This window comes from Elephas maximus, chromosome 12 (genome assembly GCF_024166365.1).
Source record: "Elephas maximus indicus isolate mEleMax1 chromosome 12, mEleMax1 primary haplotype, whole genome shotgun sequence".
Taxonomy (NCBI): Eukaryota; Metazoa; Chordata; class Mammalia; order Proboscidea; family Elephantidae; genus Elephas; species Elephas maximus.
The window spans coordinates 102,960,737-102,970,917 of NC_064830.1; positions in this window are offsets into that span (position 1 = coordinate 102,960,737).

Genomic DNA, 10,181 nt, shown 5'->3' on the forward strand with positions numbered 1-10,181 from the left:
GAAGAAAAGATGACGTAAAAGAGCTGAAGAGAAGATTTCAAAGGGTAGCTCTAGGAGACAAAGTATTATAATGAAATGTGCAAAGACCTGGAGTTAGAAAACCAAGAGGGAAGAACACGCTCAGCATTTCTCAAGCTGAAAGAACTGAAGAAAAAATTCGAGTCTGGAGTTACAATAATGAAGGATTCCATGGGCAAAATACTGAATAACGCAGAAAATGGAAGGACTACACAGAGTCACTGTACCAAAAGGATTTGGTCAACGTTGAGTCATTTCAGGAGGTAGCACATGATCAAGAATTGATGGTACTGAAGGAAGAAGTCCAAACTGCACTGAAGGCTTGGCAAAAAGCAAGTCTCCAGAAATTGTCAGAATACCAATCGAGATGTTTAAACAAATGGATGCAGCGCTGGAAGTGCTCGCTCGTCTATGACAAGAAATTTGGAAGACAGTTACCTCGTCAACTGAGTGTAAAAAAAAAAAAAAAAAAGAGTGTAAGCAATCCATATTTGTGCCTATTCCAAACAAAGGTGATCCAACAGAATGAGGAAATTATCAAACAATATCATTAATATCACATGCAAGTAAAATTTTCCTGAAGATCATTCAAATGTGGTTACAGCAGTACATCAACAGGGAACTACCAGAAATTCAGGTCGGATTCAGAATAGGATGTGGAATCAGGGATATTATTGCTGATGTCAGATAGATCCTGGCTAAAAGCAGAGCACAACAGAAAGATGTTTACTGGCATTCAACTGTGTGGATCATAACACATTATGGATAACATTATGAAGAATAGGAATTCCAGAACACTTAATTGTGCTCATGTGGAACCCGTACATAGATGAAGAGGCAGTTGTCTGAACAGAACAAGGGGATACTGTGTGGTTTAAAGCTAGGAAAGATGTTCATCAGGGTTGTATCCTTTCACCATACTTATTCAATCTGAATGTTGAGCAAATAAACCGAGAAGATGGACTATATGAAAAAGAGTGGGGAATCAGTATTGGAGGAAGACTCATTAACAGCCCTGGTTATGCAGATAACACAACCTAGATTGCTGAAAGTGAAGAGGACTTGAAGCACTTACGGATGAAGATCAAAGACTACAGCCTTCAGTATGGATTACACCTCAACATAAAGAAAACAAAAATCCTCACAACTGGACCAAAAAGCAGTATCATGATAAATGGAGAAAAGACTGATGTTGTCAGAGGATTTCATTTTACTTGGATACACAATTGACACCCATGGAAGCAGAAGTCAAGAAATCAAATGACACATTGCAATGGGCAAATGTGCTGCAAAAGATCTCTTTATAGTGTTAAAAAAGCAAAGATGTCACCTTGAGGACAAAAGTGTGCCTAACGCAAGCCATCACCTCATATACATGTGAAAGCTGGGCAATGAATAAGGAAGACTGAAGAAGAATTGATGACTTTGAGTTATGGTTTGGCGAAGAATGTTGAATATACCATGGACTGCCAGAAGAACGAACAAATCTGTCTTGGAGGAAGTAGAGCCAGAATGCTCCTTAGAAGCAAAGATAGTGAGACTTCATCTGACATACTTTGGACATATTATCAGAAGGGACCAGTCCCTGGAGAAGGACATCATGCTTGGTTAAGTGGAGGGTCAGTGAAGGAGAGGAAGATGCTCAAGGAGATGGATTGATACAGTGGCTGCAACAATGGGCTCAAGCATAACAACAATCATGAGGATGGTGTAGGACCAGGCAGTGTTTCCTTCTGTTGAACATAGGGCTGCAATGAATTAGAACTCAATGGCACCTAACACCTAACAACAACAACATTTTCTTTCAAGATTTTTAACAAACACGCACTCAAAGTAACCTGTGCACTAAAAGACCTAGGTCAAAAAAAACCTTAACTTGAACTTGCAAGCGGAAAACCTTGACCGAAACTGCAAGCAGAAACCTTAGTAAGTAGTGCATGCCAGAGATGACATCCCCCTCATCTTATTAAGTAACAGCACCAACGAAAGGTGTGCTAAGCCAACATGGACCCTTAGAGAAACAAAAGAAAAGGTTTGTGCAAGGAGTTATACCTTTTGTCTGCCAGATGGTGAACCTGTCACGCTCAGAGTTTAACAAAAACAAAAGACGAAAAGCTTGGTAGCTGTTCAAACCATTAACAACCCAAAAGTAAAGAGGCAAAAGACTGTTAAACAGATACTGGTGGAGATACAAGGGGATTTGCCAAATGGATTTGGTAGCAAGATGAAAGAAAAAGGACTCCTGGGTGGGACGTGGCCACAAGGTTTGGAATGCAGCTTATAAAAGGCTCTGAGACTTTTTAATGGCCGGCACGGCCTTTGGGATCCCAGAACCACCTACTTAACTTACACGAAAATGAACCTTGTTTTGGAGTCCTTTTGCAAGGAAGGAATCCAAAATGAGAATAGTTAGGAATGGGCAAACAGGAAACAAAAGAATGAGTGAATGTGCTTAACAAGATACAGCCAGTAGATGGCAACCTTAAACTTAAGTTAAACACAAACCTTTAACAAAGTCATTCAGCTGCAAACGGTAAAGTGAAAGAGGAAAAACGGCTTCAATAAATCCTAAAAAAAAAAAAAAAAAAAGCTGAAATTTGGAGCTTGTTAATTTGGGAGCACTCACCTCCAGACATGTCCCCAAGGGGTTCGAAAAAGTGGAAGGGCACAAAGGGGCCCTGATTGTTGCCTGTCTATGGTTTTTCTGGTTCTCAGGGTCTGTCAGGAAGAGATAAGCTTCGAATCCTGCCAACTACGCAAAAATCTTTTAGTGAAAAGACTCTCCAGCCCCACTGAGATAAAATTAAAAGCCATTTATTAAAGCCAAGACATTGCAATGATAGATCACAAAACCTCAGGCTGATGCTCTCAGATCTCAGGGGAAAATGCAAGTCACAATTCTAGCACTGAAGGTGGAGAATAAAATTACAATTTTCCTCATTGGATGCCAGAGATGGCATCCCCTCATCCCCTCATCTTACTAAGTAACAGCACATGCTGTTACAAAAGTTAACAAAAATTGCACTAAGCCAAAATTCACCTTTAGAGAAACAAAAGGTTTGCATGGGGCGTGATATCTTTCGTCCACTAGGTGGCGGCAGAAAAAGAGACGAAAAGCTTGGTCAGTAATTAAGTAATTAAGGTCAGTCAAAGGCGGGACACGTAAAGCATAATCTTTAATATTATTGGTTACATGAGGACATTGATTGGCTAAAGGACATAATGGAAAGATATGGGGCCAAGGGGGGTTAATGTTGGTTACAAAGCAGTGACGTGACGGATGTTTTCAAGAGTGGTTGATTAAAAATTTACCTTGCTCAGAATGTTAGATCGCTGGAAGAGAATGGAAACAAAGAGTTTCCACGATCTATCACTTTGCTTATAAATCAGAAACGAGAGGAGACTGATATCAAAGTTTCCATTAAGTGTTCACATTCTTTGGCCTGACTGCAAAGAAACTCATTTCCTTAACGATAGTGGGTCGATGTTCTATAAATTCACCACCACAGTGCCTACAGGAAGAACATGAAGACCTGGTACCAACCCTGCTGTGAGTTGCCCTTGAGTCAATTCCCACTTATGGTGACCCCATGTGTGCAGAGTAGAACTGTTCCATAGGGTTTTCAAGGCTGTGACCTTTCGGAAGCACATTGCCTGAGTAGTCTTCTGAGACACGTCTGGGTGGGTTCAAAGTGCCAAAATTTTGGCCGGTAGCCAAACACTTAACCATTTTCACTACCTGGGGACTCCTGCACCATCCCTAGTGCTGTTCAATGGCACCAGGTGTGACATCCAGATATACTTCAGGTTAGAAAGATGTTGAGGGGCCTCTGTTACACAAAGCGTTGTCTTTGATTCATAGCTGACTATATTCCATTTCTGTCATTTTTATCTTCTTCTTTATCAGCATTTCTACAAAAACATGTTAAAAGTAAACCAGATGCGACTCAAGTGAAAAAAATCACAGGATCGTCTAAATCTCTAGAGCAAGAAACCCAAACTCTATTATTTGGCTTGTGGTCTTACTGAGCTTCTAAACTACATTTATAAATATGTATGTGGACAGACTCTACATACATATGCATTATATCGATGAAGCCAGACTATTATAAAACGCTACCTTTCAAACTGACAGACACGACAGGTAGCATGGGATCAGGAACCGATGGTACTAAAGGAGGAAGTCCAAGCTGTTCTGAAGGCACTGGCAAAAAACAAGGCTCCAGGAATTGATGGAATATCAATTGAGATGTTTCAACAAACAGATGCAGTACTGGAAGTGCTCACTCGTCTATGCCAAGAAATATGGAAGATCACTTCCTTGACAACTGTCTGGAAAAGATCCATATTTATGCCTATTTCCAAAAAAGGTGATCCAACCGAATGTGGAAATTATAGAACAATATCATTAATATCACACGCAAGCAAAAAAACAAGGCTTCAGGAACTGACAGGATACCAACTGAGATGTTTCAACAAATGGACATACACTGGAAGTGCTCACTCGTCTATGCCAAGAAATTTGCAGAACAGCTACCTGGCACACTGACTGGAAGAGATCCGTATCTCTGCCCATTCCAAAGAAAGGTGATCCAACAGAATGCAGAAATTATTGAACAATATCATTAATATCACACACAAGTAAAATTATGCTGAAGATAATTAAAAAATGATTGTAGCAGTACATCAACAGGGAACAGCAAGAACTTCAGGCCAAATTCAAAAGAGGACATGGAATGAAGGGTATCATTGCTGATGTCACATGGATCTTGGCTGAAAGCAAAGAATACCAGGGAGATGTTTACGTGTGTTTTACTGACTATGCAAAGGCATTTGACAGTGTGGATCATAACAAATTAGGGATATTGTCTTAGTCATCTAGTGCTGCTATAACAGAAATACCACAAGTGGATGGCTTTAACAAAGAGAAGTTTATTCTCTCACAGTCCAGTAGGCTAGAAGCCCAAATTCAGGGCGCCAGCGCCAGCGGAAGAATTTCTCTCTCTGTTGGCTCTGGAGGAAGGTCCTTGTCATCAGTCTTCTCTTGGTCTGGGAGCATCTCAGCGCAGAAACCTCAGGTCCAGAGGACGCACTCTGCTCCTGGCACTGCTTTCTTGGTGGTATGAGGTCCCACTGTCCCTATGCTCACCTCTCTCTTTTATATCTCAGAAGTGATTGGGTTAAGACACCATCTAATCTTGTAGATCTCTTTTGTATAACTGCTGCTAATCCATCTTTTCACATCACAGTGATAGGATTTACGACATATAGAAATCACATCAGATAACAAAATGGCAGACAATCATAAAATACCAGGAATCATGACCTAGTTGACAGATATTTTGGGGGGGTGGCGGGGGACACAATTTAATCCATGACAGATACCATTGCGAAGAATGGAGATTCCAGAACACTTAATAGTGCTCATGAGGAACCTGTACATAGACCAAGTCATTTGAACAAAACAAGGGGATATTGTGTGGCTTAAAATCAGCAAAAATGAGATTCAAGGGTATATTCTTTTGTCATACTTATTTAATCTGTATGCTGGGCAAATAATCCAAGAAGATGGATGTGATGGTTAAGATTGTGTGTCAATTTGCCTGGGCCATTATTCTCGCTGTTTATATGTGATCACTCCCATGATGGAATCTGCTGTGAGTAGCTGATCAGTTGAAAGGGATTTTCCTTGGGGGTGTGGCCCGCATCCAAATATAAGCAGATGTTTTGGCTTTTTGCTCACTCTGGATCCTGTGGTTGCCTCTTGTTCGTCTGACCTCTGGTTCTTGGGACTTGAGCTATCAGCTTATCTGTGGATCTTAGGATTCGTCGATCTTCACAGCCTGTGAACAGAGCACTGCTCTGCCACTTGGGCCACATGATCCAGCTGATCCAATGGTTCTTGAAGTGTCCATGGCAGATAAAGATGCTGTTTGGAATCTTTTGCAAGCCCCTATTGTTGAATCACAGGGCAGACCCTTAGGGTTTTGGAGCAAAGCCCTGCCATCCTCTGCAGATAACTACTCTCCTTTTGAGAAACAGCTTTTGGCTTGTTACTGGGCCTTAGTAAAGACTGAATGCTTAGCCATGGTTCACCAAGTCACCATGCAGCCTAAGCTGCCCATCATGAATTGGGTGTTGTCTGACCCACACAGTCATAAAGTTGGACATGCACAGCAGCACTCCATCATTAAATGGAAGTGGTATACATGAAATCAGGCCTGAGCAGAACCTGAAAGCACAAGTGAGTTGCATGAGGAAGAAGCCCAAATGCCCATGGCATCCACTCCTGTCACATTACTTTCCATATCACAGTCTACACCTATGGCCTCATGGGAAGTTCCTCATGGTCAGATGACTAAGGAAGAGAAAACTCATGCCTGATTTAGAGATGGTTCTGTGCACTATGCAGGCACCACTCGAAAGTGGACAGTGGCAGCACTACAGCCCTTTTCTGGGACCTCCCTGAAGGACAGTGGTAAAGGGAAATCCTCTCAATGGGCAGAACTTTGAGCAGTGCACCTGGTTGTTCACTTTGCTTGGAAGGAGAAATGGCCAGATGTGCGATTGTATACTGAATCATGGATGGTGGCCAGTGGTTTGGTTGGATGGTCAGGGACTTAGGAGGAACATGATTGGAAAACTGGAGACAAGGATTTATGGGGAAAAGGTATGTGGATAGACCTCTCTGAATGGGCCAAAGAAGTGAAGATATTTGTGTCTCATGTGAATGCTCACCAAAGGGTGACCTCAGCAGAGAATGATTTTAACAATCAAGTGGAGAGGATGAATCATTCTTTGGAAACCAGTCCTCTTTCCCCAGTTACTCGCATCATTGATCAATGGGCTCATGAACAAAGTGGGCATGGGGGCAGGGATGGAGGTCATGTATGGCCCAGCAACATGGACTTCCACTCACCAAGGCTCAGTTGGCTGTAGCCACTGCTGAGTGCCCAATCTGCCAGCAGCAGAGACCAACACGGAGTCCCTGATACAGCACCATCCCTTGAGATGATCAGCCAGCAACCTGGTGGCAACTTGATTACATTGGACCACTTCCATCATGGAAAGGGCACTGTTTTGTCCTTACTGGAAAAGACACTCTGGAATGGATGTGCCTCCTCTGCACTCAATGCTTCTGCCAAAACTACCATCTATGAACTTAGAGAATGCCTTATACACCATTGTGGTATCCCACACAGCATTGCCTCAGATCAAGGGACTCATTTCACAGCAAATGAGGTGCAGCAATGGGCCCTTGCTCGTGGATTTCACTGGTCTTACCATGTTCCCCATCATCCTGAAGCAGCTGGATTGATAGAAGGATGGAATGGCCTTCTAAAGACACAGTTACAGTGCCCGCTAGGTAATAATATCTTGCAGGGTTGGGGCAGTTTTCTCCAGGAGGCTGTATATGCTGTAAATCAGTTTCCAATATATGGTGCTGTTTCTCTCAGAGCCAGGATTCATGGGTCCAGGGATCGAGGGGTGGAAATGAGAGTAGCACCACTCACTATTACCCCAGTGACCCACTCACATGATTTTTGCTTCCTGTCCCCACGACGTTATGCTCTGCAGGTCTAGAGGTCTTAGTTCCTAAAGAAGGAATGTTCCCACCTGATTCCACTGAACTGGAAGCTAAGAATGCCACCTTATGCCTCTGGATCAACAGGCAAAGAAGGAAATTACCATACTGGCTGGTATAATTGATCCTGATTACCAAGAGGAAATTGGATTGACATTACATAATGTAGATAAAGAAGAGTACATCTGGAGTGCAGAAGATCCCTTAGGGCGTCTTAGTACTACCATGCCCGTTGATTAAAGTCAATGGAAAACTACAGCAACCCAATTCTGACACCACTACTAAGGACCTAGACCCTTAAGGATTGACATTTTGGGTCACCTCAAAAGGTAAAGAACCACAACTAGCTGAGGTGCTTGCTGCGGACAAAAGAATATGGAATGAGGTGATGGAACAAGGTAGTTCTAAATACCAGTTATTGCCATGTGACCAGCTGCAGAACCAAGTACTGTAATTGTTATGAGTATTTCTGCTTTGCATGTGTGAATCAAATATTTTTGTTTTCACTTAAAAAATATAAGATGTAAATGGGGTTGGTGCATTTCCAGTTGTATACATGTTAGTTATGTTAGGTGCAAGTATGACTTTATAATTGTCTTTATTCAGAGATTATGTATGGTTTAAAGAGATGTATACATGTGCCAAGTTGACAAGGGGTAGATTGTGACAGTTAAGATTGTGTGTCACCTTGGCTGGCCCATGATTCTCAGTGTTTACATGTGGTCACTCCCATGATGGAATCTGTTATGAGTAGCCAATCAGTTGAAAGGGAGTTTCCTTGGGGGTGTGGCCTACATCTGAATATAAGCAGACATTCTGGCTTTTTGCTCGCTCTGGATCCTGCAGCTGCCTCCTGTTCACCTGACCTCTGGTTCTTGAGACTTGAGGTATCAGTTTATCTGCAGATCTTAGGATTCATTAATCTTCACACCCTGTGAGCAGGGGCCCTGCTCTCCGACCTGCCCATCTTGGGTTTGCCAGCCCCTGTAGCTACAAGAATTGAAAGAAGCCTATATCCTAATCCACGGACTTGGGACATTCCAGCCTCTACAATCGCGTGAGCCATTTCTTTGATATAAACCTCTACATATATATTTATACGCTTCACTGGTTTTGTCTCTCTAGAGAACCCAGCCTACAACACTGGACTATAGGAAGAAGAATGTGGCATCAGGATTGGTGGAACACTCATTAACAACCTGCTCTATGTTTGCTGAAAGGAAAGAGGACTTGAAGCACATACTGAAGATCAAAGACTACAGCCTTCAGTATGGATGGTACCTCAACATAAAGAAAACAAAAATCCTCACAACTGGACCAAAAAACAATATCATGATAAATGGAAGTTGTCAACATTTCATTTTACTTGGATCCACAATCAACATCCATGGAAGCAGAAGTCAAGAAATCAAACGATGCATTGCATTGGGCAAGTCTGCTTGCAAAGGATGTCTTTAAAGTGTTAAAAAGCAAAGATGTCACTTTGAGGACTAAAGTATGCCTCACCCAAGCCATGGTATTTTCAGTCACCTCATATGCATGCAAAAAGCTGGACAATGAATAAAGAAGACTGAAGAAGAATTGATGCCTTTCAATTATGGTATTTGTGAAGAATATTGAATATACCATGGACTGACAAAAGAATAAACAAATCTGTCTTGGAAGAAGTACAGCCAGAATGCTCCTTAGAAGCACGGATGGTGAGACTTCATCTCACGTACTTTGGACATGTTATCAGGAGGGATCGGTTCCTGGAGAAGGACATCATGTTTGGTAAATAGAGAGTCAGCGAAAAAGAGGAAGACCCTCAATGAGATGGGCTGACACAATGACTGCAACAATGGGCTCAAGCATATTGACGATCACAAGGATGGCACAGGAGCCGGCAATGTATCGTTATGCTGTACATAGGGTCACTATGGGTCAGAGCCAACTCGATGGCACCTAACAACAACAATAGTTCAATATAATTCAATTGTAACCAGTAGAGACAGAAACAATGGAACAGTACAGAGAGTAAAGAAACAGAACTGTGTATAAAAAAAAAGGAGTTTGTGTTTGCATAAATGGCTTAAATGAACCCATAAAGAGACAGAGAGTAACAGAATGGGGGAAAAAATAAAACAGAACATTCTTGGTCATTCTCAATGAAGAGAGGCTGAAAAAATTCCCCCTGAGTACAAGACAAGGATGCCCTTTATTGCCACTCCTACTTAACATTGCACTGGAAGTTCTAGCTAGAGCAGTAAGGCAAGAAAAAGAAAAAGGGGCATCCAAATTGGTAAGGAAGAAATAGAACTATCCCTATTTGTGGGTGATATGATACTATACGTAGAGAAACCAAAAGACTCCACAAGAAAACAACTGGAAATAATAGAAAGATTCAGCAAAATAGCAGGATACAAGATGTTGTTGTTTTTGCTGTTAGGTGCTGCTGAGTCAGTTCCAACTCACAGTGACCCTATGTACAACAGAACGAAACACTCTTGGTCTCGTGCCATTATCACAATCATTGTTATGCTTGAGCCCATTGTTGCAGCCACTGTGTCAATCCATGTCATAGAGGCTCTTTCTCTTA